This window comes from Narcine bancroftii, chromosome 1 (assembly GCF_036971445.1).
Source record: "Narcine bancroftii isolate sNarBan1 chromosome 1, sNarBan1.hap1, whole genome shotgun sequence".
NCBI lineage: Eukaryota > Metazoa > Chordata > Chondrichthyes > Torpediniformes > Narcinidae > Narcine > Narcine bancroftii.
Window position 1 is genome coordinate 328,265,324 of NC_091469.1, and position 8,770 is coordinate 328,274,093.

Here is an 8,770-nt window from a genome sequence, read left to right on the forward strand (position 1 = left end):
TACCCCAGGATGGTGAGGTGGGTGGTACTGAACACGCACTTCTCTTTGTTGAATGTTAGGTTCAGTTTCTCGGCCGTCTGGAGAAATTTATCCAGGTTGGCATTGTGGTCCTCCTGGTCGTGACTGCAGATGGTGATATTATCCAGGTATAGGAAAGTCACTTTCAGCTTGTGCCGATCTACCATTCGATCCATCTCCTGCTGGAAGATGGAGACCCCATTCGTGACCCCAAACGGAACCCGGCGGAACTGGTACAGGCACCCGTCTGCCTCGAAGGCAATATAGGGCTTGTCCCGCAAGTGGATGGGGAGTTGGTGATAGACCGACTTCAGGTCAATTGTGGAGAAGACCCGGTAACGGGCTATCTCATTGATTATGTCTCATTGACCAAGTGGACCATGTAGGCGTCCAGCTGGGGGTACCGGTTGAAGGTCTGGCTGTAGTCCATGACCATCCTCAGCTTGCTTCCCCCTTTGATCACAAGGACTTGGGCTCTCCAAAGGCTGTTGCTGTGCTCTATGACACCTTTCGCCAGAAGGCACTGCACCTCTGCCCTGAAGAACTCTCTGCTGCGCAATAGCGCCTACTTCTGGCGGCTATCAGCTTGCAGTCTGGCGTGAGGTGTGAGAAGAGTGCGGGAGAGGTGAGGCGCAATGTGGAGAGGCTGCAGGTTGGCCGGGGCTGGTTGGAAGACGTGCTGTGGAGCGTGAGTAGAGGTAGGGGCCCCCCGAAGGCAAGGGAGATGCTCTTCAGGTGGCATTGGAAGTCTAAGCCCAGGAGGACTGGGGCGCAGAGTTTGGGCATGACCAGGAGCCTGAACCCAGTGTATGTCTCCCCCTCCACAGTCAGATCGGCCGAGCAGTGCCCAAGTGTATTGATAGTCCGGTCCTTGGCGGTGAAGGGGATAGAGAAGGTGGTGGGGTGGATTTTTAGCTTTAGTGAGTGGGCCACGCTCAGATGAATGAAACTTTTGGTGCTGCCACTGTCAATTAGGCACTTTGTTACATGTCCATTGATTTTAATGTCCATCATAGAGCGCCCGAGGTCGTGAGGAATGTTCCTGGTCAGGGTGGTGGCTTCTAGGACCATCTTGGGGTCCGAGTCATAATTTCCCAATAGTAGAGGTGAAGTGTGGTGGTCGGAGTCTACTGCAGACATTGTGAGAGGTGAGTGTCAACCGGTGGTGCTCTCCGTAGTCGTGGGATTGTGGGGTATGGTGTGCGGAGGTTAGCGGCATCCGGAGGTGTGGGGTGCATCGGTAGGGTGGCCTGGTCAGCGCCCGTGTTGACCACATCATCATCACTGGAAGCCTGGTGGGGGGGGGGACTCAGTGACGGCAGTGTCCTCACCTGTCTGGCCCAAGATGGCAGTGCCGCATGGGAGGGTGAGGCATGGCCGGCCTTCTTCTCCAGCCGCACTCGGTGCGTCAGGGAAGTGACGTCACACCACTGGCTGTCGTGGAGGGCGACGTCATTACGGCCGGCAGAAGTGACGTCATTGTAGTCTTCGGCAGGCGGTGCTGGCAAGAACGATGGCTGGGCCAGGTGCATGGTGCGCACGCGGCGATCATTGCCGGTGAGTCTAGAAGTTAGGTTGCCGGGGCTGGGGAGGCTGGAAGTGGCTGTGGGGGCAATGGTGCCGCCCGGCAATCGCATGTGGCGGGGGCTGTGAAGAAGGGGGGAAGAACATAGAGGGCCGCAGAGCTGCCGACTGGCTTTGAGAGCCATACCTTCGTGAAGTAGCTTTTCTTGCTGCACCTTGAGCAATACTGGGATTTGGCCGGGCAGTTTTGATGTGATCGATGATCGGACCCACACCAGGACCCACAGTACTTACAGGGGCGCTGGGCTCCCGCAGCAGCAAAAATTTCTTCCCCAGCTTGATCCAGGGCCACAGCAGCTGAATGTGCTGACCATGAGGAGGCCTGAGTGAGCCTGGAATCGAAGGCTTCGGTGAGCAGGTCTGCTGCCTCCAGGGTTCGAACTCCCTCCACTGTTTTGGCCAGTGAATAGATATTTTCTTCCAGCAGCTTCTGCCTGACGGCCCTTGGACATAGATAGACATCCCTGATCAGCCTCTTGATCTCCCTTTCACTTACCCCAGGTTCAGCCAGACAAGGCTCCCAGGTAGGACTCGGCCATTTCCCTGGGTTTTTGGGCTTGGATAATCAGGAGGTACCTTGCAAAGACCACATTTATGGGAGCTTTGTACATGGCCTTGAGCGTGCTCATTGCTTCCAAGTACCCAGTGCAGTCTTTGAGAGCCTGGAAGGCTCGGGGACCCAGCTTTGATCGGACTAAGACGTGTCTCTTTCAATCAGAGTCCAGGATGTCATCGGCGTGAGCCTCGATGATTGCTTCGACCGTGTGCCTCCAGATCTCGAAGCGTGTTTGTGCTTCCGGGTGGCGTGGATCAATTTCTAGGCTCCTGGCGCTCAGGAGCTTTTCCATAGCAGCTTGTAAAAATTTACGTCGAATAAATTGTGGTGCACTGTCAGTCAGAAGCAAACACGCAAAACCAAAAGACTGTACAGCAGGCTTTATTCGACATAAAGCTCCACAGAGCCAGCTGGGAGATTGTGCTGCTGTGAGCTCTGAGAGTGACTTCAAAGGGCTGGTTTAGGCTTATATCCTGGAGGGTGATTGACACCCAACTGGGTGGGGCTTGGTCTATTCAGGTCAGCTGATTGACAGCCAGCCAGGTGTTGTCTTGTCCACGTGCTCTTCTGCAGGTACAGAGGTTGCGCCCTTCAGTAGGCCAGTGGTGCACCACCACACCCTTACTATTCAAAAATCTATCCAATCGTGTCTTAAACATATTTAGTGAGGTAGCCACCCTCTAGGAAAAGTAGTTTAAATCTATGAGGCTATGACCCCTCATTCTGGAATCCCACATCAATGGAAACAATGAATCTACCTCTATTTTATCTATGCCTTTCATAATTTTATACACATCTACAAAATCACCTCTCATTCTTCTAAATTCCAGTGAGTACAGTTCCAGACAACTCAATTTCTCCTCATAGGCTGACTCCTTAAGCTCTGGAATCAACCTGGTGAACCTCCCCTGTACCACCTCCAAAGCCAGTGTATCCTTCTTCAAGTAAGGAGACCAGGAATGCACACAATACTCCAGATGCAGTGTCACCAGTACCTTGCACAGTACATTTGCAGCATAACCTCCTTGCTCTTAAATTCAATCCCTCTAGCAATGAAGGCCAACATTCCATTTGCCTTCTTGATAGGCTGCTGCACCTTGCAAGCCAACCTTTTGCACAAGCAAGCCCAAGTTCTTCTGAACAGCAGCATGCTGCAATCACTTGCCATTTAAATAATTATCTGATCTTCTTTCTTTCCAAAGTGGTTAACCACACATTTACCAACATCTGCCAGACCCTTGCCCATACACTTAACCTATCTACATCTCTCGTTTTCTGCATGATTTGATTTTCCACTCAATTAGAGTACTCTGATCTTTAAGTTCAAACAGGCATAAAAGGAATGAAATACCACTGAAAGAAAAATAAAAGGAATTTAAATGATAATTTATAGTAGCCAATGAAATCACAATTAAAATAAAATTATGTCAGTGTAGCATATAGCCCAGTGTAAAAGTGTTGTCCACTGTGAATAATATCTGTGCATTAATTCAGAAGATACATTTATGATTATGCACTCTGCTAGCAGATGGATATTCATAACTCAAGAATGTTCTTATGCAGTGAATGCTCAGATCCATTCCTTAAGGAGAAACAGTTCAATCTAATTTATTTCTGTCACTGAAGAGAAAATGGAAAGCTCAGTATTCGGAGATTAGCTTCACCTACTTGTCTACATTTCCAGATGCTAAGAAAACTGTTAAACGATAACGGAAGATTTATATGCCAATGGATTCAGATTTTATACTAAGGCAACAAAAGAAAGGATTGAAACCTATCTAGCACCTATGAGGATCTTTGCAGCCAATGAACTGTTTGTGGAGTGCGATCACTCTTGTGTCCTCTTGTTTCTTTTTCACTTTCTGAGGCAGTCCTTGAGGATCAAGGTAGATTTGACCCTATCTGGTTCTGTGAAATAACTTGTGAAATGCTGGGCCACCAGCAACAGGGAGAATGACTACTCCATCCATGCCCCCCTCCTGTTTAGAAGGAGAAACAGAGAAGACTATTCTACAGGGCGGTGACCACGGCAGCAGACCAGTGAGGGGCTCAGTGCTGAGGGAAGGAAGGGCTTTCCTGCTGCTGGGATTCCTGATGGATCATCCTGTCAACTCAGCAGTGACAGAGATGAATGAGAATAGGGAAGTCCTGGTAAAGGTGCCCCTGCTTCTACACCAGCCACTGGAGAATGATCGTATTAAATGCCAAGCTGAAGTCGATGAACAGAAGCATGGCTTATGAGACATTGTTGTCCAAATGGGTCAGGGCAAAGTGGAAGGACAAGGCTATAGAACCACATCACTGGAACGGTTCCATCTCTAGGTGAATTGAAATCCAATTTATTTTCCAATTTCATATTTATTATTAGAGTGCATACATGACATCACATTGAACTCTGAGATTCTTCTTCTCTTGAAATGGGTCCAGAGTCTCTGGGAGGTGTGCTTTGATAGGACCCATCATCAGATGCTCTAAGCATTTCGTAATGGTGGAGGTCAGTGCCACAGGGCAGTAGTCATTGAGGCCTGTTACTGTCACCCTCTTTAGTTCTGTGTTTTGGCCCGATATCTAGAATTCCCTCCTTAAACCTCTTCACCTTTTTCCTCCTCTCTTGCAAAGGATTCTGCTTCCTGTTCAGATCAGTTTTCTGATTTAATGTCTGAGTACATACATGACATCACAAACAACCCTGAGATTCCTTTTTCTGCAGGTGCGGCAGAATTACCACTTAATGGTAGTGCAAAAAAAAACTGTACACAGCATCTACATGTGTAAACAAATAAAGTTCAGCTGTTGTCTCATTTGGTTCAGTACCGGTTTGTCAAATTGCACTCCCTGAGGGCTATTTTATTAAATGCATTATGTAAAGTATTGCAGACTGAAAAATGTCGTACTAGAGATAAAGCTTATGTGGTGAAAAAGAAGGGGTGACCTTCCCAGCTGAAACCCTTCATCAGGAGTTGTTAATGTAGGAGAAGAAAGTGACATCTCTTCTACGGGCTTCTCAGCTTCGCTTCTTCAGTGCCACCTTTTCTTCTACATTTAAACCAGTTTCAGTAAAGGGTTTGGGCTCCAAATATCGATCATTCTTTTTTCCTCACTGATGCTGCTTGACCCACTGAGCTCCTCCAGCAAATTGTCAGTGAGTGTAGAAACAGGCCCTTCAGCCCATCTTGCCCATGCCAACCAAAAGGTCCATCCCAAATGCCTAGGTTTGGTTCATATCCCTCTGAACCCATCCTATCCATGTATCTGTTCACATGCTTCTCAAATATTGCAATAGTACCTGACTCAACCACCTCCTCCGGTAGCCTGTTCCATACACCCATCACCCTCTGTGTAATAAAAGTTATCCCTCAGGTTCCTGTTAAATCTCCCTCCCCCTCTCACCTTAAATCTATGTCCTCCAGTTACTGATTCCCCTACTCTGGGTCAAAGACTCAGTGCATTCACCTGATCTATTCCTCTCATGGATTTTGTAAATGTCTATGAGATCACCCTTCATCCCTCTGCATTCCAAGAATCGACTGCTCAACCTCTCCCTATAGCTCAGAACCCAAGTCCTGGCAAGATCCTCATAAATCTTCTTTGTACCATGTGCAGCTTGACCCTATCTTTCCCATTGTAGAGCTCATCGAAAGAATCAAAGACTTGTTGATCCAAACCAAGGCTTTTATTAGTAAAAGACAGGAGCTCTTCACAGGTGGCCGACCAGTCCGGAATGATCCGATCTGGCTAGGGACACAACCCCTTAAGGCCCAAACAATAGGCATGGCTTAGCTCTCAGCCAATCGCTGTAAGCACAGTCTAGATACAGTAACTATATACACTATGTACATTGGTGATAGATCTGTACTATCACACCCATAGCACCAATACTGAACACAATACTCCAAATGGGGCCTCATCAATGTCCTGTGCAACTGCAATGTGACCTCCCAACTTCTATACTCAATATACTGATTGATGAAGTCCAATCTCCCAAAAGTCCTTTACACCTGTGACTCCACTTTCAAGATGCTATGTCCCAGTATTCATCAATCCCTTTGCTCTGCAGCACTCCCCAGATCCCGATGTAGGTCCTACCCACATTAAATCTCCAAAAAATACACCTCACATTGGTGATGGTGACAGAGGCTGAAATATTAGGGGCATGTAAAAGACCCATGGATGAAAGAAAAATAGAGGGTTATGGGGTAGGGAGGATTTAGTACTTTTTTTAGGGAGGAATATATAGATCAGCACAACATCGAGGGCCAAAGGGCCTGTACTATGCTGTAGTGCTCTATTATCTATGTACATTTTTATCTCAATCATTGACATGGATGACAAACAGCAGTGGGCTCAGCACTGAGCCCTGTGGCATACTACTCCAATCTGAGAAACAGCCTTCCACCATCACCCTCTGCTTTCTTCCATGAAGCCAATTTTCTACTCATCCATCTCTTCTTGGATCCGATGCGATCTAACCTTCCAGATCAGCCTACCGTGCAGAATCTAACTGAGTGCCTCGCTGAAATCCCTTATTTCCTTTTCTGTTCGTTATTTATCTGGCTTTCTCTTAAGTGCATTTTTCTGGTCTCCTGTACCCCATCCTTTCAACAGCAAGGTTTTTATTTTCATTTCCCGGTAAATAAAGAAATTTCTAAGTTCCTTAATAGATTCATGAGTCACCTCCACATGGCTCTAGTAAGACATCTGGAGGACCGGAGAACACTGTTTTGTCGGGTTGTTCTTATACAATCAGATGACAATAAACTTGACTTACTGTGGGTCTACCTTTCCACAGAAATCTTTTCAAAGCCCTACATAAATGATAAACATAACAGGTTCTGGAGCTTGTTCAGTCCAACCTGCCTCTACCAAACTTTCCATGATGTGAAGTCCAGATCTCTACTCCAAAGTACTGTTCAACTCAAGTGCTTTATCAATCTATCCTCTCTACTACTCTTCTGAAAGCATCATTATCTTTCCACCTTTGTGTTGATGCTTCACTGCTGCCAGCTTCATCTGGTTTATCTGGCGAAATCCAAAGATTATTTTAGCTGGAAGTAAATGAGTGAAATTGGACAGTCAGTGATTGTAAGCAAACATCGCCACTAATGGTGTGAATGGTGAAGATGCACAAAACATAGCCTTATAAGAGATAAATACCAATTAATTCCTTCAATGTGTTATTAAACTGTTAAACCAATGTGAAAAAAACTCTGAAGAGTCGACTTCAAAACTGCTAAATGAGAATGCTAATAAATAATACATTTGGAAAATGTGTTTCATTCACAACTACTCAATGTAAAAATATTATTCTTACAATTACTTCTTTATATTCCAGAGATTTCACTCGATGTGACTAATAAGTAGAGGCATGTGACTGCTTCCAAGGAGCAGGATCACATCCCAAATGTGCAAGGGCAACCTTTTTGTTTGAAATGCATTCACCCTCCCAAAATAATTACTGGAAAATTGTTGCAGGTGGGACAATAATATTCCTGCTGACGAGCTGCAGGAATATACGATCAGAAAATCAGTATTATTATGGTAAAAATTGATTTCATTTCTTTGGAGGATAATGAATGGGTATATTTGTTTTCCAAAGGATTATTCAACAGGCCAAATAGAAACTGCTTCCAACAAAGGTATTTCCATGTGCTTGCTCCTGGAGGGTGATCTGATTAGCCAGGCTGAAGGCAGGTCGAAATTAATTTTCCTATGCCAGTCAAGGTTAGATCCACCCACAAGTGAGGCTGCCACGCAATTGGTTCTCTTTGGGTACACGTGGACTGGCACCTCCAGAGGCCACTGGTCCTCCCAGGTCACGTGGGTGCACCTGGGCTGGCCCCTCTCATTAGCTGCAGAGTAAAGCCCACCATGTGGAAGAAATCACTCCCTTTGTTCCCTCAAGACATCCCTCAGCTCCACTCTAGGTTTTGAGCCAAGGGCGACGCCAAAAGACCGATTGAAGGGTCTGATCCCAGTTTTGAGCCATGGGTGATGCTGGAGAACCAGTTGTGAGGTGTATGTCAGGACAAGGTGGGGGCTATTTGTGGCATGTGTCCAGGGGAGACTATAGTGCCGTACCTGTGGTAGATTGCAACCAAATTTGTATCTTTTAGTTACTTGGTGTGCCATGCCTGCTAGTGAGAGAAGGATAGAGGGTACTGTTTGTTTAACCCTCGTATCACAATCAGGAGTTGCATTTAGCAGTGATTTATCGGGATGTTCAATTATCAGTGGTTAACCAGCATCTAGTGTGTATGATTTGTGTGTAGTTGCTCTGCTTGTGTGTGTGTGTGTGTGTGTGTGTGTGTGTGTGTGTGTGTGTGTGTGTGTGTGTGTGTGTGTGTGTGTGTGTGTGTGTGTGTGTGTGTGTGTGTGCCATTGCAATTTCCCCTGCGTGTAAATAAAAACTATTGATTGTTAATAACCCACGGCAAGGACATGTTACTCGTTGAACCTGTCTAATCTATTCTCCCTATCACAATATTGAGAGCTGAAAGAACTGGTGTTCCAAGTAAGACACATATTTTTGTTTAGTATATTTTCAATGTGTTTGCTTGGTGCACTTGTGTTCCAATATTTTTTTCTTTTGTCACTCTTCCAAGTTAACTTTAC